The sequence below is a fragment of the Lactuca saligna genome, chromosome 8 (genome assembly GCF_052625555.1).
Source record: "Lactuca saligna cultivar CGN05327 chromosome 8, ASM5262555v1, whole genome shotgun sequence".
NCBI classification, from domain to species: Eukaryota; Viridiplantae; Streptophyta; class Magnoliopsida; order Asterales; family Asteraceae; genus Lactuca; species Lactuca saligna.
The window spans coordinates 140,471,734-140,496,232 of NC_136424.1; the positions used below are offsets into that span (position 1 = coordinate 140,471,734).

At 38.6% G+C, this 24,499-nt stretch overlaps 1 non-coding gene across 1 annotated transcript; it reads right to left on the reverse strand.

The window, feature by feature from the left end:
* Nucleotides 1-581: 581 nt before the first annotated feature.
* LOC145013441 (small nucleolar RNA R71) lies at nt 582-688 on the reverse strand. The gene has a single exon (XR_013665001.1). It is a non-coding gene; the product is annotated as a small nucleolar RNA R71 (small nucleolar RNA).
* Nucleotides 689-24,499: the final 23,811 nt, after the last annotated feature.

A 24,499-nucleotide genomic window follows, 5' to 3' on the forward strand; every position in this document is an offset into this window, starting at 1 on the left:
CAAGCACACCAAAGAAATCACCATTGTCCAACTTGAAGACTGTTTTTGGGAAAAAGAAGAGCAGCAAATCAGGAGCTTCAAGCGCTTCCTTGATAATTGAGGAGCCAATTCAAGAAGATACTAGATACGAAACCGAGGAAGAAGACGAGGCAACGTACGAACAAGAAACCGAATCGGAGGAAGAGTTAGCATTCACTATGGCTAACATTGATGAAATTCCCATGGGAGAATGGAAGAAGAGGATGCGCGACGACCATGGCCCTGGACTTGTGCAACCCGCAATTCCCGCAACTGCCACCTTCGAGCTAAAAGGTCATATCCTAGCTTCACTCAAGGAAATACCTTTCTATGGGAAAGATCATGAAGATGCCTACAAACATTTGGATGAAGTAAATGATGTTGCTGATTACTTCAACATTCCAAATGTAACCCGCGAAACTCAACTACTTCGGATGCTTCCGGTAACCTTCAAGGGTGCTGCTAAAGACTGGCTCAAATCACTTCCTCCCGGGTCAGTCACTACTTGGGCCAGAATGAAGGAAGAATTTATTGATCACTTTTGCCCACCATCCAAGATAGCCAAACTCAAGAAGGCCATTGCAAACTTTGAACAACAAGCTGGAGAGTCGTTATATGAAGCATGGGAGAGGTACAAAAGTCTGCTACGAAATTGCCCACATCATGATCTAAATAGCCAACAAGAAGTTTCCATCTTTTATGATGGAGTCAATGTCACGACCCGACAGCTGCTAGACTCACAAGGCCCACTTACAAAGAAGCCACCCCCGGTGATCAAACAATTAATTGAAGAATTCTCTAAACACTCTAGAGAATACCACAACCCTAGGAATGATGTCACGAGGGGAGCCGCATACGCTGCTACTGAAGATTTATCCGCGGTCATGGCCATATTAAAAACCATGGATAGGAGAATGGATAAAATGGATCAAACTATCCATGCCATACGGGTGGGTTGCGAAAATTGCAATGGACCTCACCTCACTAGAGATTGCGATTTGGATGAGAACGGCAACAAAAAGGCACAAGTATGCTATTCGAGCAGTGACCGGTATGATGAGGACTGGCGCAAACAAAAGAAGGAGTGGCTGCCATACGAAGAGTACAAGAAGGCCAAGGAGGAGAAGTACAGACAAAAAGGGAGAGGCTTTTACCAAAAGGAGGAGCCGGTGCAAGAGAAGAAGCCAAGCTTGGAAGAAATGTTAACAAAATTTGTGGCTACTTCCGAGAAAAGACATAGTGACCACGATGCTGCTATCCAAGAAACAAGAACAATGCTCAGGAACCAGCAAGCATCCATCCACAACATAGAAACACAGCCTGGGCAACTTGCTCAACAACTAAACCAAAGGTCACCGGGTGAGCTTCCTAGCAAAACCGAGAACAACCCACGAGGCGCGCAAGTAAATATTGTTACCACAAGAAGTGGGAAGATTATTACTCCCCTGGCCCCCATTCGAACTGAAGCGAACAAGGACTCACTGAAGGAAGGAATGGAAGTACAAGTCGAAAACCAACATTCACAATCTGAGAGCCCTACTCGCCGAGTAGGACCGATGGACTCGGCGAGTACATCTGCAAAAACAAAAGAACAGCCACCCTTGAAACCATACCAGCCTCCAATGCCATACCCAGCCCGAGCCAAGAAGGAGAAGCAGGAAGAGGAATATCAGAAGTTTCTTGATCATATTAAAACTCTTCAAATAAACATTCCTTTCATTGAAGTCGTCATGCAAATGCCCAAGTATGCAAAGTTCCTTAAGGAACTCCTCACTAACAGAAGAAAGATGGAGGAAGTGCAGAAAGTAGTACTTAATGAGAATTGCTCCGCCGCTATGCTAAACAAATTACCAAAGAAGAAGGGTGACCCAGGGAGCTTAACTTTGCCTTGCCAATTTGGAAACTTGGCTGCAATTCATGCCTTAGCTGATTCTGGAGCAAGTGTGAACCTTATGCCATACTCGTTCTTCAAGAAGCTGGACCTTCCAGAGCCAAGGCCAATTCGGATGGCAATCCATTTGGCAAACAAGACTGTTACTTTCCCAAGAGGCATATGTGAAGATTTGCTAGTGAAAGTAGACAAATTTGTCTTCCCGGTTGATTTCATCATTCTCGACATGGAGGCGGATTCGCAAGTGTCAATCATCCTTGGAAGACCCTTCCTCAACACCGCTAGCGCCATCGTAGATATGAGAGAATCTAAGCTCACATTGCGAGTTGGGGACGATTCAGTGACATTCGGGGTAGACCAAGCCATGAAGTACTCAAGGAGTAGTGACGACACGGCGTTCTCAATCGACATGCTTGACGAATTATTAGAAGAAGACATACCTGAAGATTCCAGCAAGTTTGCAGCTTTGGAAGAAGTATTCGATCCAGAAAAGGACTTATTAGAGATTGAAAGACTGTTGGAAGAAGCGGAGTATGAAGAAATAAAGAACCAAGCTGAAAGCCCTACTCGCCGAGTAGACCCGATCTACTCGCCGAGTACATCTAAAGAAAAGCCAGTAGTCGTGAATGCCGCCACCAACTCGCCGAGTACCAAACCTGCACTCGGCGAGTCTGTCACTATGCACAACAAATTGGAGCTCAAAACACTACCTGACCATCTGGAGTATGCCTTTCTGGAAGAAGGAAATCAGAAGCCGGTGATTATAGCCTCGGATCTATCCAAGACGGAAAAGGAGGAGCTTGTACGCATGTTGAAGAAAAGGAAAAGAGCCATCGCATGGAGCATCTCCGACATCAAGGGAATAAGCCCATCCTACTGCTCTCACAAAATCAACTTAGAAGAAGGAGCAAGGCCGGTGGTGCAACATCAAAGAAGATTAAACCCGAACATGCAAGAAGTCGTCAAGAAGGAGGTGGTCAAGCTTTTGGATGCAGGAATCATCTACTCCATCTCCGATAGTCCATGGGTGAGTCCGGTCCAAGTGGTGCCCAAGAAAGGAGGAATGACGGTCATTACCAACGAAAAGAACGAGTTAATTCCAACGCGAACGGTAACCGGTTGGCGAGTGTGCATCGATTATCGCAAGCTAAACGATACCACTCGCAAAGACCATTTTCCCCTTCCTTTCATAGATCAAATGTTAGAGAGACTATCGGGCCATAGCTACTATTGCTTCTTAGATGGGTTTTCAGGGTATTTCCAAATACCCATAGACCCAATGGACCAAGAAAAGACCACCTTTACATGCCCCAGTGGGACCTTCGCCTATAGACACATGCCATTTGGACTATGCAATGCACCTGCGACATTTCAAAGGTGCATAACCGCCATATTCCATGATATGGTGGAAAAATTTATGGAGGTCTTTATGGATGACTTTTCTGTATTCGGATCTTCTTTTAATGACTGCCTCACAAATCTTGACTCGATGCTTGCTAGATGTGAGAAAACCGACTTGGTCCTAAATTGGGAAAAGTGTCACTTCATGGTCAAGGAGGGTATAGTTATTGGACATAAAGTCTCTAAAAAGGGAATTGAGGTGGATCGGGCAAAGATAGACACCATTGCCAAATTACCCCCACCAACTAATGTGAAGGGCATTAGAAGTTTTTTGGGACACGCAGGTTTTTACCGGCGTTTTATTAAAGATTTTTCCAAAATCACGAAACCTCTAACACAATTATTACTAAAAGATGCACCCTTTAATTTTACTAAAGAGTGTTTAGAGGCATTTGACTTTCTAAAGGAAAAATTAACTAATGCCCCGATCATTATAGCACCAAATTGGAACTTACCCTTCGAGATCATGTGTGATGCTAGTGACTATGCACTCGGAGCGGTCCTTGGACAAAGGGTTGATAAGCACTTTCAACCCATCTATTATGCAAGCAAGACCTTAAATCCTGCCCAAGAGAATTATACTACTACTGAAAAAGAACTGTTAGCCGTAGTTTACGCTTTTGACAAGTTTCGCCCTTACTTGGTTTTATCTAAAACCACTGTTTTTACTGACCACTCGGCTATCAAGTATTTGTTTTCCAAACAGGATGCCAAGCCAAGACTAATACGATGGGTGCTGCTTCTTCAAGAATTCGATATAGAGATACGAGATAAGAAAGGAATGGAGAACGTAGCGGCCGATCATTTATCTAGGCTTGAGAACCCGGCATTGCAAGAAGATAAGGATGGAGACGACTTTCCGGATGAATACATTATGGTGTCCGTGGGAGAGGAGCCATGGTTCGCAGACATAGCTAACTATTTAGCTACCAATTACGTCCCAAAGGATTATAGTAGTCAGCAAAAGAAGAAATTCTTTGCGGAGATCAAATATTACTTTTGGGACGATCCATACCTCTTTCGAAGCTGTGCGGATGGAATTATACGAAGATGTGTGTTCAGAAAGGAGAGTTGACGAATACTAGAACATTGTCATAGCGGGCCCACGGGAGGACATCATGGAGCACACTATACCGCGAAGAAGATCTTTGACATTGGGTTCTATTGGCCTACGATCTTCAAAGATGCAGCCCAATATGTTAAAGAATGCGATGCTTGTCAAAGGGTAGGAAACATTTCATCCCGTAATGAAATGCCACAACATAGCATTCAAGTGTGTGAGGTATTCGACGTGTGGGGCATTGACTTCATGGGACCATTTCCCGCATCCAAAGGAAACAAGTACATCCTAGTGGCGGTAGATTATGTTTCGAAATGGGCGGAGGCGCAGGCTTTACCTACAAATGACGGACGGGTAGTGGTACGATTCTTAAAAAAACTATTCTCCCGGTTTGGTGTTCCGAAGGCCCTAATTAGTGACCGTGGCACCCACTTTGCCAATGATCAATTGGACAAGGTGCTCAAGAAATATGGGGTGACCCATAAGTTCTCCACATCATACCACCCGCAAACGAGTGGACAAACGGAAGTGACCAATCGAGCCTTGAAGCGTATCTTAGAGAAGTCGGTGGGAAGTAACCGCAAGGAATGGTCGGATAAATTGGATGACGCGCTATGGGCATTTCGTACCGCTTTCAAAACACCTATTGGTACTACACCATATCGGTTAGTTTATGGAAAGCAATGCCATTTACCGGTTGAAATCGAGCACAAGGCATATTGGGCGTTAAAGAGGTGCAATTTTGACATGGAAGAATTGAAGACCAACTGTCTAATGCAAATGAATGCCCTTGAAGAACTCCGAAATAAGGCTTATTCTAGTTCGTGGCTCTATAAAGAAAAGACCAAGAGATGGCATGACCAAAGAATCAAAAGCAAAGACATCCATGAAGGCCAAAAAGTACTACTTTTCAATTCCCGATTAAAACTTTTCTCAGGCAAACTCAAATCAAGGTGGGATGGTCCCTTTTTGGTCAAGACGGTGTTTCCTCACGGGGCTATAGAATTGATCTCAAGAGATGGCACACCATTTAAAGTCAATGGCCATAGAGTGAAGAAATATGAAGAAGGAGTCCCCCAAAATGAAGGATTGGAGGAGCTGCTGCTGTGCGGAATCGCAAACACGTAGAAGGGGCGGAGTCCAGCTAATGACTCCATCAAAAGAAGCGCTTCTCGGGAGGCAACCCGAGTTTCACGTTTGCATTTTCTTTCTTTTTCTTTATTTTTCATATTGTTTTTTTTTTCATTCTTCTTCTTTTATTCTACTTCTCTAAGTGCTTGAGGACAAGCTCTACTGAAAGTGTGGGGTGGAAAGGCTAAACAAAAGAATTCATATAGTAGAATTGGCAAAATTTAAATTTTTTTTCAACCTGAGACATCTACTCGGCGAGTATATCGACTATACTCGGCGAGTAAATGTTCACTTACAGCTAATTGTCGATAACACGCGTATCTACTTGGCGAGTAGATCCATTCTACTCGGCGAGTAGCCGTTTCAAACCCAGTAAATTAAAACCAGTAAAAATTACTATTATTCAACATTTCATCTCCACACTCGCCGAGCATATCCTCTCAGCCGCATCTCAAGGGTTCTTCAAGATTTATTCAATTTTCTTCCTCTTTCTCTTCATTCAAGCAACAAGGTAACATCTTTACCCTTTAATTTTATGAAAGGTCCAATCTTTATCACATATCTCCCCATATTTGGTATGATTTCAGATTTGGGGAGTTTTCCTTAAATTTTAGGGCTTTGATTTACTCATGAATTAGAGGTTATTTGGAGTAACTTCTTCAAGATCTATGGTTAGATACACAATTACAACAAACCCCTATGAACAAATTGGACTATTACACAGATTACACAGATCCGATTTCGATCTGTCCGAATGTTCATACTACTCGGCGAGTATGTTAGTGTACTCGGCGAGTAGGTCCCAAAAAGATGAAATTTTTTCCTGTTTTTAATTATGGGGTGTTGTTTGTTGCTGTGTTTTTGGAATGTTTATGCAGATAGCATGGCAAGGAGGGGACAGTCATCACATGGAGGAGGCCATGGTGATATGCCATGGTTAGCCTTGCAACAAATCACCTCCAAATCCTCCAAAACTCGAGCCCTAAACAGGTTGGAAACGTTGCGACAGAAAGAAATTCACTTGCCCACTGCAGTGGATTGGGGATGGATGGGCAATGTTGGCTTGGAAGAGGAACTTACTCCATACTTGGTGAAAGATTGTAACTTGGGTTATGCCAACATCACTTGTGATGGTTGGTTGCAATTGTTTAAAATCCAAGAGCCAGTCTACGCGGAGTTGTGTTGGGAATTCTTTGCTACCATTTCATTCCGAGGTGGTAGTGAGTATTACAATCCAAACACGATCTCGTTTTCTTTGGGAGGAGAGCTGGGACAATGCAGCATGGTTGAGTTCTCTTGGCGGTTGGGCATCTATGATCAAGAAATGTCGATGACGGAATACTTTGAAGCCTTCTTGGAGAATACCCACAAAGAACTTCCCGAGGGGGTGGTGGCGTCGACATGGTGGAATACAAATGCTAACCGGGTCTACTGCTCAAGAAGGTCATATCCGTTCTCCAATCCATCGACTCATTCACCGATTCATTGCAAGCACGATCAATATGCGGAAGGATGGGGATAAAGTGCCCACCCTTGATATCTTTTACTTGTGGAGTATTATCACTCCCGATGTCTTCTGCAACCTTCCATATTGCATTGCTAAATTTCTTGCGGAGGGAGTGGTTAAGGAGAAAGTGAACTCGAAGATCAATGGGGGCATGTTCGTTACTCGGCTTGCAAGATCATTTGGGATCTTGGAATTGTCGCAAGCTCAAATGCTAACGATTATCCACCCTCCTCCGTTCAACACAACACTCTATAGGAGGGCTCGGATAGTGGAAAAATTTGGTGATTCTTTTACTATCCCGAATGAGGACGAGCCGGCGGTCCCCGAGGATCCGGGAAGGCGGGTTAGGCCGAGAAACGAGCGGGTACGAGAAGACCCACCGGTGATTCCGGTGGAGGATAACGAGGGGTGGAATCAAGTGGAGTATCGATGATATTTGGATGATATAGGAGGAGGAGTTAATTACACCAATCAATCCTTCGACTATCTTTTCCAACAAATGCATATTGCCCCGCGACCGGGACCCGACTATCCTTACATTATGAATTGGGACGAAAGGATGCGAAGAAGGGGTGGAGAAGGAGGTAGCGGAGCTGGAGGAGCCGGGATGGAAGAGGAGGAATGAAGATTTTATTTGCTTTTGTTTTGTTTATGATGTTTGTTTTAAGACAATTGTGGACATGTTGAACTTGGCTATGTGGTTTGAATATTAGTGTTACTTTTAGTTTTCTTTTCAGGTATTGAAGCTAGGAAGCATGCTATTTAGGAATGGTCAAGAGAGGAATAAGAATCTTTATGAGTGCTTATGGAGTCTTGTTCCTAGGATCGAGTCCGTACGAATCGAGAGTTTATTAAAGTGTTGCTGTTTAGGAAGTTTACTGGAGAGTACATTTATATTACGTGCCAACACTAGAGTCAAGAGAGACAGCGGTCAAAAACAAAAAAAAAATTCTGGAACTATACGCTCTACTCGCTGAGTGCACTAATACTACTCGGCGAGTACATCTGCTTCTGCACGAACTACTTTCCCCGACGACTTCTACTCGCCGAGTTTAATCGCCTACTCGCCGAGTAGCCTACTGCAGGAGGAGTTTCTGATTTGTTCTGGCTACTTTTATATGCGCCATTCATACATTCTTTATGCATTACTACTGAGGATTGTGCAACAATTTTTTTTCCTTGGAGTTTTCGAGCTATCAACCACACGAGACGTATGACACCCGTGCCATGGATGAGCTGTTCCCATGGTTAAAGTCACTAGAAGAAGGAGTTGAAGAGAAGAGTGTCAACCTAGCGACTGCTACCCCAGGGGAGTTTGTTCCAACTTTCTCTCAATTTTCATTTTCTTCTAGTTGTTATAATATGCAATGAGGGCATTGCATAAAATAAGTGTGGGGTAGGGGGTTAGTCACATCTTAGAACACTTAGAATCTTAATTTAGGCTAATTTTTAAATTTGTTGAATATTAAAAATGCTTAGGTCTTAAATTAGAAAATTTTGGTAAAAATTAGGATTCCATATTAGAATTGTGTTAATAATTGCATGAGAACCCAAATGTTTAGTTGAGCCTATATACGTTCTAGTGCATTTGTGGCTTCCTTATTTTAGTGAAATCATGAGACAAAAACACGACCTTGCTCAGCCTGAGGGATGCAATATGTTTAGCAGCCTAAACCTGAAATGTATCCAGGAAAGTTTTTATCGTTAGCCAATAAAGGTTGAGATTGAGCGCCCCTGCTTAAGCATGTAGGGATTTGAGTGAAAAAAAATTGAGAAATACATGAAAAAAAAAATTGCTAGAAAAGTTATGGGAATTTTGGAGCAAATGAAGTGAAGATCTGAAGATCAAAATTCCAAGAAATCCAAAGAGTTGAAGATACCAAAAGTTAATACAAGTTGGTGAATTCAAAGATATCCAAGATCAAATTATCAAGAAAGTGAAGAATTCAAAGAATTCCATAGTGGTATCGAAAAGTTGTAATTTTAGATTATGTATGCTTGGGTTGCTCAATTAAAAATACCTTGAGGGTAAAGAGATTTTCTGAGGATGGATTCGGAGGGTTGCATAAAATGAGCATAGTTCGGGGTGAGTGGGCGAATGTTTATGAGGATTGTGAGTATTTGAAGTATGGGGGGTTTTTAGGAATTTTAGACACAAATGCATGCATTGCGGTCTTGGCATAATGGCTGGGTTGGATTGGAGTTATTAATGTGATTTTAGTGTGTTTAAAATTTAGTTTTGCTTGGGGGCAAGCAAAAGTCAAGTGTGGGGTATTTTGATATGTGCATAATTAGTTAATTATTTAACATATATTCTTAGTTATTTTTGGTTAATTATGAGAATAATATGGACAAAAGGTACTTAAAATGCTTTGAATTGTGTTTTCAGTCCAAAAGATATGCTTGGAGGCAAAAAAGGAGAAAAGGGAAAGCAAGTGAAGATTAAAGAGTGAAAGAAGGACCTACTCGGCAAGTAGATCGACCCTACTCGGTGAGTACACGACGATATGCCAGAAGATAAACACGACTGCTAATTTAAAGACAGATAAGTATGGACCTACTCGGCGAGTTGATTCTGCTACTCGCCGAGTACCCTCTGTTTTGGGATATCTTTAAAAGATGAATCCTTATCCCATGGGAGAGAACTCCTGGCGATTTTTGAAGGATTAGCTGCGACTAAAAGGTTCAGAAGGCGCTAAGGAACCCTAAGCTTCAAGAGTTGGAAGAATTCAAGCAATTAGGTTAATTCTACCACTTAGACTTAGGAATTAAACATGTTTGCTTTCATAAACTTTGTTTTTGTGTTTGTTTCTACTGCAACTATGAGCTAAACTCGTTTTTGTTTATGTTTGGGGAATACCAAAGAACTCCTATGGTTTAATTATTAATTCTTGTTTAATTGTCTATTGGTGATTTATTAAATTAAGTTTGTTAAAGAACCTTATGTATTAATCACTGCTATTTTCTGTTAATTGGAAGGCAATTAGGTTGCATGAACATCACTTAATTGTTAACCTCATATGTCTATGTGAATGCTAAAACGTATGCTTGGAAGTAATGAGTATGAAACTAAGATTAATAAGAAAATAGGAAGATTAATGTGTGAGCTTGTTTGAGAAACCATCAACAAGAGGTTAATTGAATTAATAACTTAATTGACCATTACAAATCTTATTTAATCCAAATAATTAATCTAGGGAATTAATTAGTTTAAACACTTGATCAACGCTTAAATTAGTTAATTGTCTAAGGGTTAGGAGTAATGAATATGAACCTAACTATTATCATTGGTAACCAATAGCAATTAATCCACCTTAACTTAAATAACCATATGAGTGAATTGGTTGAACCTAAATAGAAACATCTTTATTAAATTTGGTAAATAGTTGTTGCTTTAGTTAATTAGTTAATTTAGTTTGTTTAAGTTTCTAGTCTTGCAAAACTAGAGAAAAACCCTTTACTTTTATTATTTGTTTTAGTTAAAATTAGCTATTAGTTTAATTGCCCGTTCCCTGAGTTCGATACCTTACTTATCAATCTATACCACTTATAGATAGGTTCACTGCCTTTGTGTGCTCAAATTACTAATAAAAAGTAGGGATAAAACTAGTTGAATTTACACACATCAGTGACCTTTAGAGGCTCAGTTGTGGAGTCAAAAGTTGACCTGGTGACCAGTCTCGAAGAGGGATATGAGATGAGCTAGAGCCTATCATGATGATGTCTGAGGACACCTCAGAGGGAGTGAACGATTCAGACACTGAAAGACATGGTTCGGGCATGTGTATTAGATTTCGGAGGGTGTTGCGGCACGTATTTATCCTTGGTTGAGTTATCCTATTTCAACAGCCATCATTAGTGCATTGGTATGCCACCCTTTGTGCTGTTGTATGGGAGGAAGTGTCGGACCCTCATTTGTTGAGGAAAGTGTCGATTCGCGGAAGTGGAAGTTGTAGTGAGAATGGATGATTTGGAGTATGATGGTCGAACATTGTGTCTGTGACAGTGGTATGGAATGACATCATGATGGGATGTCTGCTGAGGATGCGGAAGGGATTCCGCGGGTGTAGAGCCAAGAGTCTCAGGATGGATGTAGGGATGGAGTCTGGGACTCCCAGCTTGATTCTGATGAAGGGCCGTGTGCATAGTGGTGGTGTCTCCTGGGGATGTTAGAGATGTCATCAGTGCAATGGGTTCTCCTAACCCGAGAGTGCGAAGGTTGGTGCGGCTTGGGTGCTTGATTGCAAGAAGAGGACTCATGAGAGTTGCTCTGGGATTGAAGAGTGGGCTTTTCTGTCGTCACGGATTGGATAGAATGGGATTCGGATCGGGGATCCGATGGTTCATGGCTTCTAACCCTTATGGTTCGAGTGATTGTTGAGATTTGGGTTAGTGATGTTTCAGGGGTAATTCTTGGATCGTTGAGTGTGGTTATCAGAGGGTACATCCAGTGCCCAGTTCGAGACAGTGGTCAGGACACCGTAAGGAAAGGAAAAGTGTGTTCGAATTTTGATGGGTATGCCTTGTAAGATCTGGTCTGATTAAGGCCAGGTGGCACGTTGTGGGAGTATTTCTGGAGTTGAGTTGTTGTAGGCTTCGAGGGCGAAGCCTAATTTAAGTGGGGGAGAATTGTAACATCCCGAAATATCAAGAGTAGAGTTGAAGGGCTAAAAGAGTAAATCGGGAAAGAGTGACTCGGCGAGTCCATGTGCGGACTCGGCGAGTAGAGTCGCGACTTGGTCGCGTGTTAAGTGGCCGACTCGGCGAGTCAGTGTAATGGATTTGGCGAGTAGGCGCTAAGTGGAGAAAACCCTAATTCTCAGGGTTGAGCCTTATATAAAGATCACTATGTTTTCCTCCCAGCCTCTTTATCACCCCTTGAGCCCCAGAAAACCCTAAATCACGGAGAAGCACCATTGTTGAGTGGATTGGAGCTTGGAGAAGTAATGGTTGAAGGAATTTTGGGAAGATTGAAGGCTTGGAGCAAGGGGCTTTGCTTGGATTCGAATTGCATTGCAGTTGGGGCATCACTTAGAGGTAATATCTCGTTATTGACCTGTTGTTATGTTGTTTCTTCATTTTGGGGTTTGTGAGAAATTGTCTATGGATGAAATGGGAAGTCTAGAGGTTAGATCTGAGGTTGCTACCTCAGATCTGGAAGGGAGAAGAATCAGAGAGCATGAAAGTCCCTGTGTTGGAGTGTTTAGTGAAGCTTACATGTCCCAAACCCTAGCCCCAATGTGCAAACGGCTTAGATCTCTTTGGATTCACGTAAAGTTTGCCACTTTACGTGATGGATGAGTGGTAGGAGACTAAATCTATTTTTTGGATCAATTTCATGGCCTGAGATGCTTCTGTATGGATTCAGACCGGTGGTACTCGACGAGTCACATGGGGCAACTCGACGAGTTGCTTGAAGATGGCCTGGAACTCAACGAGTTGGAAGAACAACTCGTCGAGTAGGTTGAAGATAGCCTTGGACTCGACGAGTCTATTTGGACTCAGCGAGTCTTGTCGAAGAGTCCCAAATATTCTCTGGTTGAGTCGAGAATCGGTGAGTCGAGGGATGACTCGGTGAGTCGTGTGCGAGTGGACTCAGAGTTGTTGGACTCGGCGAGTCTCGGGGTGACTCGGTGAGTTAGGTCGTAGATTGAGTGAAGTTCTGATTATGGGAACTCGACGAGTCACAGGGTTGACTCGGTGAGTAGGGTCATTCAAGGGTTGACTTAGACTGAGGACTTTGATTTCGACCAAGGGTTGGCCGTTGACTTTTAGGGTTTGGTCAGCGATGTGGCCTTTGGGCCAAGAGAGAGGTAAAATAGTCTTTTACCCATAAGAGGGTGTTATGAGAGGATTTATTCTAGTCTCGAGAGTTATATTCATGAGAGTATTTGCCTTACGTGTTAGGCGGTGGCGAGTTCGAGATTCAAGTGTGGGGATATCTACTTTCTGCTTGCCAGGTGAGTCTTCTCACTATACGTTACCTTGAGTAGGTAACCAGAGTTATGTGATCAGAGTATTTGTATACTATATGTACGTGATGTGTTGTACTGCATTATTTCTATGTGATTTATGCTGTGCATGTTTATAGAGTTGCAACCGGAAGGTTCCCAGAGTTAGAACCTGAGGGTTCAAAGAGTTTGGGTGCACGGACCCATAGACTTATAGCCTCGAGTGGCTAATATGTGTTATGTGTGGTATTTTGGGGAACTCACTAAGCTTCGTGCTTACAGTGTATTGTGTGATGTTTTTCAGGTTTCTTTCAGTATCACGGGATGACACCGGCTTGATTGTACACACCAGAGAAAGAGTCATATTTTGGAGGATCCTGGTTTTCTATGCAAGTGAAAATGGAATCATGTTTTGTAAATCGACTATGAATGAGATTTTAAACAAGTGTTTCTAAGAATTAAATGATTATTTTAAATCAAAAATTTGTTTTGAAATTTACGGTGTTACAAAAAAAACTAAAAACACAGAAATTCATAACTTTTTTATAATTTTTCCAATGATATCAAATTCGATATTTTTTTTTTTTTCGTCAAATTCACAATATGAATCTTTGAAAGCAAAAAACCCAAAATATCATAAAAAAATGCTTAGAGACCGCAAATCTTTTTTTTTGTATATATATATATATATATATATATATATATATATATATATATATATATATATATATATATATATATATATATAGAAAAAGCGTTACTTTTACTTTAACTTCGCTGAAAAAAATTTTGAAAAAAATAACAATTTTTTTCGGCGATTTTATAAAAATACGTGCACTTTTTTAATAAAAAAATTCAAAAAAAAAGTTTTGTGATCTCTAAGTTTTTTTTATGCATTTTTATGATTTTTAGGGTTTTTTTTCCAAATAACCCTTCCCTATATATATATATATATATATATATATATATATATATATATATGTATATATATATATATATATATATATTGTTATAAAATATGATCAAATAACAATATAAATTATAGAGTAAAGAAAAACATGAGAGTAGAGTGAACTTTTATTCCAATACTTGTGATGAAATCATCAAGTGCCTAATACATATGGCTCACTATTTATACTATCCAAATAAGATGAAAGATGAGCTATAAGATGAATGCACATTATGATGGTGTATTATTACATTCGTAAAACACACTGAAATGGTTGTTACTAATGCTAAATAATGATGGGGAGTTATGGGAGAAATGGAGAATCTGATGGTCATTCACAAACTAATATTTCATAAAACTCCCCCTTGAATGACGATTGTATCATACCTCGTTAAAACCTTAATAGGTAAAACCTCATGGGAAAAACCATTTATTAAGGAAAAAGAGTACATGATTAATAATAGATATTTGGAACAATTTCCTCGTTAAAAACCTTGCTAAGAAAACCCAGTGGGAAAAACATAGCTAAGGAAAAGAGTACAATATGTTTCCCACTCCCCCTGATCATCGCATCACTTGATTTCCTTAAAGCGTCGCATTCCAATATTTCGTACCATGTTTTCAAATTTGGATGTAGGGAGCGCTTTAGTGAACAAATCTGCCAAGTTGTTACTTGATTGAATTTTCTCGATGTGGATGCCACGCTCTTTTTGAAGATCATGAGTAAAAAAAAAGAAACTTTGGTGATATATGTTTGGTTCTATCTCCTTTGATAAAACCTTCCTTGAATTGGGCTATACAAGACGCATTATCTTCATATAGTATTGTTGGAGCGTCCCTATTAGAAGTTAGACCACCACTCTCACGAATGTGATGAGTTAAATTTCTTAACCAAATACATTCACGGCTTGCCTCATGAATTGCTATAATCTCTGCATGGTTAGAAGAAGAAGCAACTAAAGTTTGTTTAACAGAACGCCAAGATATTGTGGTACCTCCGCAAGTGAATAAATAACCTGTTTGGGATCGAGCTTTATGTGGATCAGACAAATATTCAGCATCTGCATAACAAATTAACTCCGCATTTGATGAATTTGAATAATATAAGTCCATATCCATTGTACCTCGAAGATATCGAAGAATGTGTTTGACTCCATTCCAATGTCTTCTTGTTGGGCAAGAACTATATCTTGCTAATAAATTTACAGCAAAGGATATATCAGGTCTCGTATTATTAGCAAGATACATTAGTGCACCAATAGCACTAAGATATGGTACTTCGGGACCAAGAAGTTTTTCATGTTTTTCACAAGGCCAAAAGTGGTCTTTTTTGGCATCTAAATGTCTTACTACCATCGGGGTACTCAATGGATGTGAGTTATCCATATAAAACTTTTTAAGCACCTTTTCTAGATAACTAGATTGATGTACAAAAACTCCATTTTTGGTGTGCTCAATTTGAAGACCCAAACAAAATTTCGTTCATTTCAAATTTTTCTTTCAAACAAGAAGTGGCATTTTCCAATTCTCCAGAAGTTCCAATTATGTTCAAATCATCTACGTAAACAGCAATTATCACAAATTCTTATCTGAATCTTTTTTATAAATACACATGGGCTTAATGGATCATTTTTATAGCTCTCTTTTAAAAGAAATGTACTTAAACAATTGAACCACATCCGGCCAGATTGTTTCAATCCATACAAATATTTATTTAATTTTACCGAATATACTTCACGAGAATTAGGAGTTTGTGCTTCTGGCACCTTAAACCCTTCTGGGATTTTCATATAAATATCATTTTCAAGTGAACCATATAAATAAGCGGTAAATACATCCATTAGACACATCTCCAGTTTTGCATATGTTGTTAAACTTATAAAATAATTGAATATAATTGCATCAACTACCGGAGACTATGTTTCTTCATAATCAATTTTGGACTTTTGGGTAAAACCTTGTGAACCAAATATTTCTTTATATCTCACAACCTCATTTTTCTTATTTCTTTTGCGCACAAATACCCATTCGTGTCCCATTGTTCTTACTCTGTTTGGTGTACGGACTACAGGTCCAGAAACTTTTTGTTGAGTAATAGAATTAAGCTCTTTGTTTATTGCATCTTTCCATTTTGGCCAATCTTTTCTATTCATACATTACTCAATAGATTTAGGTTCAAGATCCTCATTTTCATTATTGTAAGTCCCTAATCTACCTGTGTATCAGTCAAATCCGTTTGATGGTGTGGAATCCCAATCAAACGGATGATGTTAGGTAAAAATAGAAGAGAAGGAGAAGAAGAATTGATATGAATCTTGTATGTATTGATATGAATTATAATCTGGATACAATAGATTCACACACGATTTCTCTCTCTGGCCGTAAACTACTTCGTGTTCATCAATCCTACTCCTCACCCTAACACCTATATTTATACTTGGAGAATATGGGCTTGGTGGACATGGGCCGCAAATGTGTTTACGGCCGTAAACTCAGCCGTAAACATGACCGAAAACTCTACAATTATTACACAAAAATATAATTGCCTAGAAAAGCAAAGTATAAACCATATTTTGACCTAACAATCTCCCCTTTGGTTTATAGCTTTCTTTTCTTAATTGACCCAACAATCTCCCCTAAAAAGTAGCTGGCTCTTCTTGTTAATCTTCATTGGGAACTTGGCTTCAGCATTAAGCTTCAAATTCTTCACAGCATCAGGATGAACATATGAATCTTCCATGAATGTGCATTCAGCTTGAGAATCTTTAGAGAGAACTTCAGAGAGAACAAATCTTCTGGATCACTTCAGCAAGTACAAAGATAGCAGCAGACCGATTGAAGAGGCTTCAATGCAATCCGTCACATATTCTTCAATTGCAGCTTCACCTTGCTTCTGGGGTTGAAAGATTGAATTTGAAAGAATGATCTTCATTTCTTGCTCCTTCGAATGAGAATTCTTCGATGCTCACGGACGAGGCTTTGGCTCAGAAATCTTCAACACAAATTCTATGAGTCTTATCTATACCTGAAATCACTTTTCAAGAGAAAGCAAAACTAAAAGAAAACTTAGCACACAAATTAAAATAGAAACAAAAATATTTTTGGATTTTTTTGATTTTTCTGAACAAGAAATAAAACAGAAATAACACTATTTTTGGATTTTTTAATTTTTCTGATTTTTTTATTATTTTTAATTTTTAATTCTCCCCTAATATTTAAATTAGAAGAAGCTATAATAAATTTATCAAAAATAAAATGATATCTAACTTTAAGAGAGAGTTGGGATCAAAGTTTTTTAGACAGCCTTTATCCACTTGTCGGTACCTTCCATATTCACATCTTTGTCTGGTCGATCGTCGGTATTGTTGTCCACTTAAACACGAAAAATTTGTGACAGATTTAGGACATACTATTTGTTACAAGACATGATGAACTTAAAAACCTAAAATTTATATCTGATCCTAATTTCTTAGATACTATATCTTAAGGTGCATTCATCTGACGACGACCAGGGATATTGTTGTCCACCTAAATTGAGCTGCGAGATCTATAGACAATCTGTATGTGTTCAATTTTAAGTGTACTGGAACGTGTTTCCCGCTTCCTGATATGCCCCAGCCATCAAGAACTTCCAGAGTACTCCTTACACCGGGTGAGCAGACAACCATTCAGAGAGAGAAGAGATTCAGAATTCTATTGCTAACTACTTCAGAGGGGTTGAGAAGAAGAAGGTTGCATATGCTGTGTACCAGGTCGGATTAGAAGTCGCGCAAAGGAGACAACATATGACTAACAGATAAGAAGTATTTCACACATTTATATATAGCCTGCAGAGAAATAGAGTTGCATATGTTTCAATCCAGGTCGGATCTCTTCCAATCACGCAAAGGATGCAACATATGACTAACAGACGGAAAGAAAGAAAATGATATTCTACAGACCTAATTTATCGGAATTTACCAGTCGCCCCATCCAACCGGAATTAAGGACAGAATCCGCACATCGAGGAAAAGTTAAGTCAAGGTTCCAAGTACGGGTTCAATTAATGTGACGACTAGATTCCCATATATATCTCCCTGCTCAACCTATCCGAGCGTCGTATTGTCAGGCTGAATGGATCTAACTAGGTCAAGATTTTTCAAGTCTATAAATTTCCTAAGTTCAACTCTGCCTAGTCATGTCCATTTTAAAATTTTTGGTGCCTACCGACGCATCAAGTCAGAGTATAGACCCTTCAACTTCGGGTACGTTACGCAGACTCAGGTTGCCTGTTATCACTTGATAATATCACTTCCCAAAACATCTCCCTCAAACACATTTCATAACCAATATATTTTTTATTTTTTGATTTTCTGATGTTTTTAGATTTTTTAAAATTTTCTAATTTTTGTTTTGTTTTTATTTCTCCCCCTAAATTTGTGCATAGGAAAGAAATGAAAGTAAATGCGCAAATTTAAACTATCCTAAAACAAAAATTAGTCTTTAAAACGAATCAGATTAAGAAAAACTCAGGAGTATAGAGAAGAAAAACGCAAACCGTAATTCACCGATTGAATCTGCATCCAGAAGGTCTGAGAATAGCAAGCATAATCTCAGAATAGATCCGAAAATTCTTCATATCATTAAGCACTAACCCCATGTGATCCCTTCCTTTCTTCCTTTCCCGCAAAGGACACATTCTCCCAAACAATGTTCTGAGTGTTGTACAATTGAGAGATGCCTCCTATCATGTGCCTGGAACAACTACTACCAACAAACCGAAGTCTGATGATATGCCTCCATAGCTGCTCCATCACAGAGCGGGATTAGTTGGTCTTTGGAACCCAGTCCATTTTGAAACTGGGCCGACCTTTGTCATCAATGCAGGGTACTCTCTCCCATGACATATCCTGCTTATCACAAACAGAAGACGATGAAATATTAGAGTCGTTAGTTGATTTGGGAGTTTTCACCTTTGGTACCCATCTATATTCGGGCTTAAACCATTTCTTGTTCGATCCGATGGGTGCCTCGGCACTTGATTTGGCACTTGAAGCCGATCTTCGAGATGACTTTGACCTAGCTGGTCTTGGCTTCACTGGAGCATCTCTTGAACTAGACTTATGGGCCGACATTCCCTTCTTGTTCTTGGGAGTTAGATGCTTGGCCTTGTGCGCATTCCAGTCATCATGGTCTGAACATGACCTTGAGGGGTTTCCTTTGGAGTATCTCCCACTTGGCGCATTTTTCCATCCTTGTGCATAGTAGGGAACATATGCACGATTAGGACAATTTCTAGCAATGTGTCCAGGTGTTCCACAATGAAAACATGTCTTTTTCTTCACTGTGAAGTTGTTTCTTCGTGCCCCTGGTGGCGTATCCTTGCCTTGTCTCTTGTTGTTCCCACATGCACACTTGCCACAAGAACTTTGTTGCGTTGGAATTGGTGGCCTGTATTTCTCAACGGCAGGTTGATCAGAAGCAGCTGAGTTCGAAGCAACAGACTCAGAGCTCAAAGAGACATTTCTTTGATCAATAGTGTTCTCTTTGTTCTCATATTCTGCTACTTTACCTGCACATGAAGTAGCAACATTAGTATCTTCAAAATTAAGAACTCGTCCTGACACAAATCCAACTCGTTTTCCATATTGAAGATGCGCCTCTTTGTCAATTTCTTCGTGTTTCATAGGGATGGATGTGTAGTTATGATTGTAAGGAGGAGGTACACTATCATATCCTAGACCCTTGTGTTGATTCCTTTTAAACTGCATGCTTTGGTCTATCATATTTGCAACCACCTCACTTGAGAAATCATATTTTCTAACATCAAGTTTGGCGGTTTCAAACTTTCCTATCAAAGATTCAACTTCAGCCACTAGCTCAACATTTTGTTTGACTACATAATCATAGTTTTCACATTTGTTACTGTAGTCTTCCTGAAGTTTCTTAAAGTCCTTGGTTTTTGCTTCTAATTCAGCTTTCAGGGGTTTCTGTCCTTTCCTGAGTTGATATCCTTTATATCTCAGGTCCTCAACTTCCCCTTTTAATAAATCAATTTGTTCCCGAAGAAATTTAATCGTATCTTCACATGATTGAGAACATGAAACTTCACATGAATGTGAACACGACACTTCATTGACCGGAAGGTTTGCTGAACTCATTGTTTTTCGACAATTCAAAGCGTTAAGTTCTTCAATTATATCAGCCAGACTAAGACGATTGAGATCTTTTGTCTTCTTGATGTCAGCCACGTGCATGTCCCACGATTTTGGAAGTGAATTCAACAACTTTTTGTTGATCTCGGACTTAGTCAAGAAGATCCCGGCTATATTCATCTCAGTAGTAGTAGTAAGTGTAGTAAATCGCTGCAACTGAGTTTCGAGCGTTTCTCCAGGGACATAATCGAAAAAGTTGAAATTTTGTCTTAACATATCCTGACGACTTTCTTTCATGTTTTCAACTCTCTCGTAGACCTTAAAATCAATAATAAAAAAAACTATAAGCTAAAATAAAAATTAAACGTCAAATTTGAAATGCCCTTTTTTTTTCTTTTTTTTTTTTTTTTTTTTTAAATCAACCTTAAAAGTCAAACTAAAAAAAATCAAACTTGAAAAGTCAAACCGAAAAGCTAAACTTGAAGTTTTAAAAGTTAAACGAAAAAATCAAAGTTTAAAGTCAAAGGTCAAACTTGGAAGTCAAAATCGAAACTTGAAATAAAAAGTCAAAAATAAAATTCAAAAATTATAATTATTATTATTTTATTTCATTTTATTTTATTTTGGATGAAAAAGAAATTTAAAATTAAAAGAGATTTAGTTTTTGGGCGTGATGCGACTGGAAGTGTTTAAGAATTAAAAACGGAATGGTTGTAAAAGGTTCTTCCTTGGTCCAACTGGTAAAACGGAGGAATGGAAAATTTAATAGACTCGGGTTCGATCCTTGCCAGACGCAAAGCTGTTGCCTTTTTATTGAGGCGCTTGCAGCTAGCTGTTGCTGAGCCGAGTCGATCTCCAAGCCGCGATTCACCAAGCTGAGTCGCTAGCCGAGCCGTCTTCTGCCGAGCCAATCTGCCGAGCCGAGCCGCAAACTCCGAAACCCTAGCCGTAAACGCAAATGCCGCCGCCGGCCGTTAAACAGTTTAAGATTACGTGAAAATTCGACTTCCAAGCTCCAAAACTCAATCAAAAACCCCTTTTTATGAAAAATACAAAGAACAAACCCCCTTTATTTTTGCGAGATCTATCCAAAAACGCAAAAATATTTCGAAAATAAGATCAAATATTGCCTCAAATAGAGTTTACGGCCCAAGAACTCGGTGTTTACCGCCGTAAGCTTGGACCGTAAACACAGAATATTCAGATTCCAAACAAATTGTAAAACCTTTTGACTGATACAACCAGACTCTGATACCAATTGTAAATCCCTAATCTACCTGTGTATCAGTCAAATCCGTTTGATGGTGCGGAATCCCAATCAAACAGATGATGTTAGGTAAAAATAGAAGAGAAGGAGAAGAAGAATTGATATGAATCTTGTATGTATTGATATGAATTATAATCCGGATACAAAAGATTCACACACGATTTCTCTCTCTGGCCGTAAACTACTTCGTGTTCATCAATCCTACTCCTCACCCTAACACCTATATTTATACTTGGAGAATATGGGCTTGGTGGACATGGGCCGTAAATGGGTTTACGGTCGTAAACTCAGCCGTAAACATGACCGAAAACTCTACAATTATTACACAAAAATATAATTGCCTAGAAAAGCAAAGTATAAACCATATTTTGACCTAACAATTATAATCGCACGCGGAACATAATATGAAAAATTATCGTCGACATCTATCTTATTTCGATTCCATCTTATTCTTGTTATGACATAATTTATTGAGATCTCATCATTTTCATTTTTTTCAGGTACCTTATTTTCTTTTGTTATGTTATTGGGCTCTTCTGGAGCTTCATTAATATTTTCAAAAGATTATGTTTTCTCTTTTGGACCATCAATTATATTTGCTCCCTTTCGTTTTCGAGGATTTTTATCTTTGGAACCGGTTGGTCTTCCATCCTTCAGGTGTGCCTTTGATTCATTTGTAGTTGTATTTTTTTCCTTCTGGGATATCAATTCTAACTTGAGTAAGTATAGCTGGTACATGAAACTTTGTTACCCACTTAGGGTCAGTAAATGCTTCTGGCAATTGATTTGCTACATTTTGTAAATGAATTATCTTTTTTATTTCAAGTTCACATTGACTTGAACGAGGAACTAAAACTGAAAGTGACAATTCATTTCAAGAGATTTTATTTTCCAGCTTCTTTATTTCTCACCCTAATGTTGGAAAATATGATTCATCAAAATAATAATCATCAAATATAGCTGTAAATAAATCTCCAATTGATGATTTTAAATATTTTACTATAGATGGAGATTCATATCCAACATAAATTATCATTCTTCTTGAGGACCCATTTTTGTGAAGTGGGGTGGAGAAATGGGTACATAAATTATACATCCAAACATCCTTGGATGGTAAATAATTGGTTACTGACTGCAAACCAGTTGAATAGGGAAGAACTCATGATAACTAGTTGTCATTATTCATATAAGTGATGTTGCATGTAAAATTGCATGTCCCCATGTTGATGTAGGAAGTTTAGAATGCATTAATAATGGTCTTGCAATTAATTGAAGGCGTTTGATTAACGACTTAGCTAAACCATTTTGTGTATAAACATATGCAACATGATGTTCAATAGTTGTCCTAATCGACTTGGAATAATAATTAAAAGCTTATGATGTAAATTCTCCAACATTGTCAAGTCAAATTTCCATAATTGGGTAATCGAGAAAATGTGCCCTTAGGCGGATTATTTGTGCTAGTAATCTTGTGAAAGCGAGATTATGGCTAGATAACAAGCACACATGTGACCATATAGTTGACGCATCAATTAAGACCATAAAATATCTAAATGGTCCACATGATGGATGAATTGGTCCACATATATCCCCTTGAATTCTTTCTAAAAATCTAGGACTTTCATACCCAACTTTATTCAATGATAGACGGGAAATTAATTTTCCTTGAGAACATGCAACAAAAGACAATTCATTAGCTTGAAAAATCTTCTGTTTTTTCAAGGAATGTCCACTTGAACTTTCAATTATTTTGCGCATCATAACTGATCCGGGATGGCCCAACCGGTCATGTCACACTTTGTAGATGTTATCATACCTTTTATTTTCAATATCATGAGATTCAATCATTCTAATATTTGTATAATACAATCCGGAGGACAATACATGCAATTTTTCCAAAAAACTTTTCTTATCCGATATCATTTTTGTAATGTTGAGATAATTTTTATTACCATCATTAGTTGTTTCAATAGGATATCCGTTAGACCGAATATCCTTAAAACTTAATAAATTTCTTGATGATTTTAATAAAAATAATGCATCACCAATTGTAATTATTTCCACTTGTGGTAATACTATATTCGCTCTTCTGGAGCCTTCAATCTTGGTGATTTAGACGAAAATAATGCATCACTAATTTATAATTAGTGTCCCTTGTTGTAATATTATATTCGCTCTTCCGGAGCCTTCAATCATTTTTGCATTACCTGTTATTATATTAACATTTGCTTCTCTAACTGATAAGTAAGCAAAATACTTTTCATTATTAAAAATGCTATGTGTTATTGCATTGTCTGCAAGATATGTATCTTTACTATTTCTTTTGCGAATATCCATGTTTCTTTTCAATAAATAAATAAAACATAAGAAACATTCGACTTAGAGAAATAAATTCATATTTTATTAATTTGGGAAGATTGTGAGGACATCATTTCTCATGAAACGAATATGACATAAAAACATAATAAATGTCATGAAACAAAACTTTACATTATGCTGATCAATCACCATCCATATCACCACTTGTCCCTTCTGGGTAGACAAGAACATCGGCAACATCTAAATGTGTCATTTCTGGTTGATCTTCATGAATATCACTTTGAATAAAATTTGGTTTGATATTTTTCTTTATATTTTAGAGAATCTTGATAAAGATCAACAAAATGCTTTGGTAAGCAACATGTACAAGACTAATGATCGGTCATTCCACATTAGTGATAAACATTTTCATTTTTTTTTTGTCTTGACCACTTTTATCATTAGGATGTGGATTTTTGTTGTTTTCCAACTTATGGTGGTTACTTGTAATCTTGTTATTTTTATGATGATCATGATAACCTCCACGACCTCGGTTAGACTCATGACTATTATGATTATATGAGTTGCATTCACTTCAGGGAATGTACTAGAACCGTTCGGGATTGATTGATAATTTTTCATCAATAACTCATTGTTTTGTTTAGCCACAAGAAGACATGAGATTAATTCATATTTATTTTAAACATTTCTCATGATATTGCTACTGCAGGAGCATGTTAGTAGTATGAAAACTAGAGAAAGTTTTCTTTAGCATTGTTTTCCATAATGAAAATAGAAATCAAAATAAAGACTTGTAATGTAAGGAATTGTTAGTTAAGAAATTCTATAAAATAAGTTGTAAGCATTGTACATGTAAAATTATAAAAAAAAT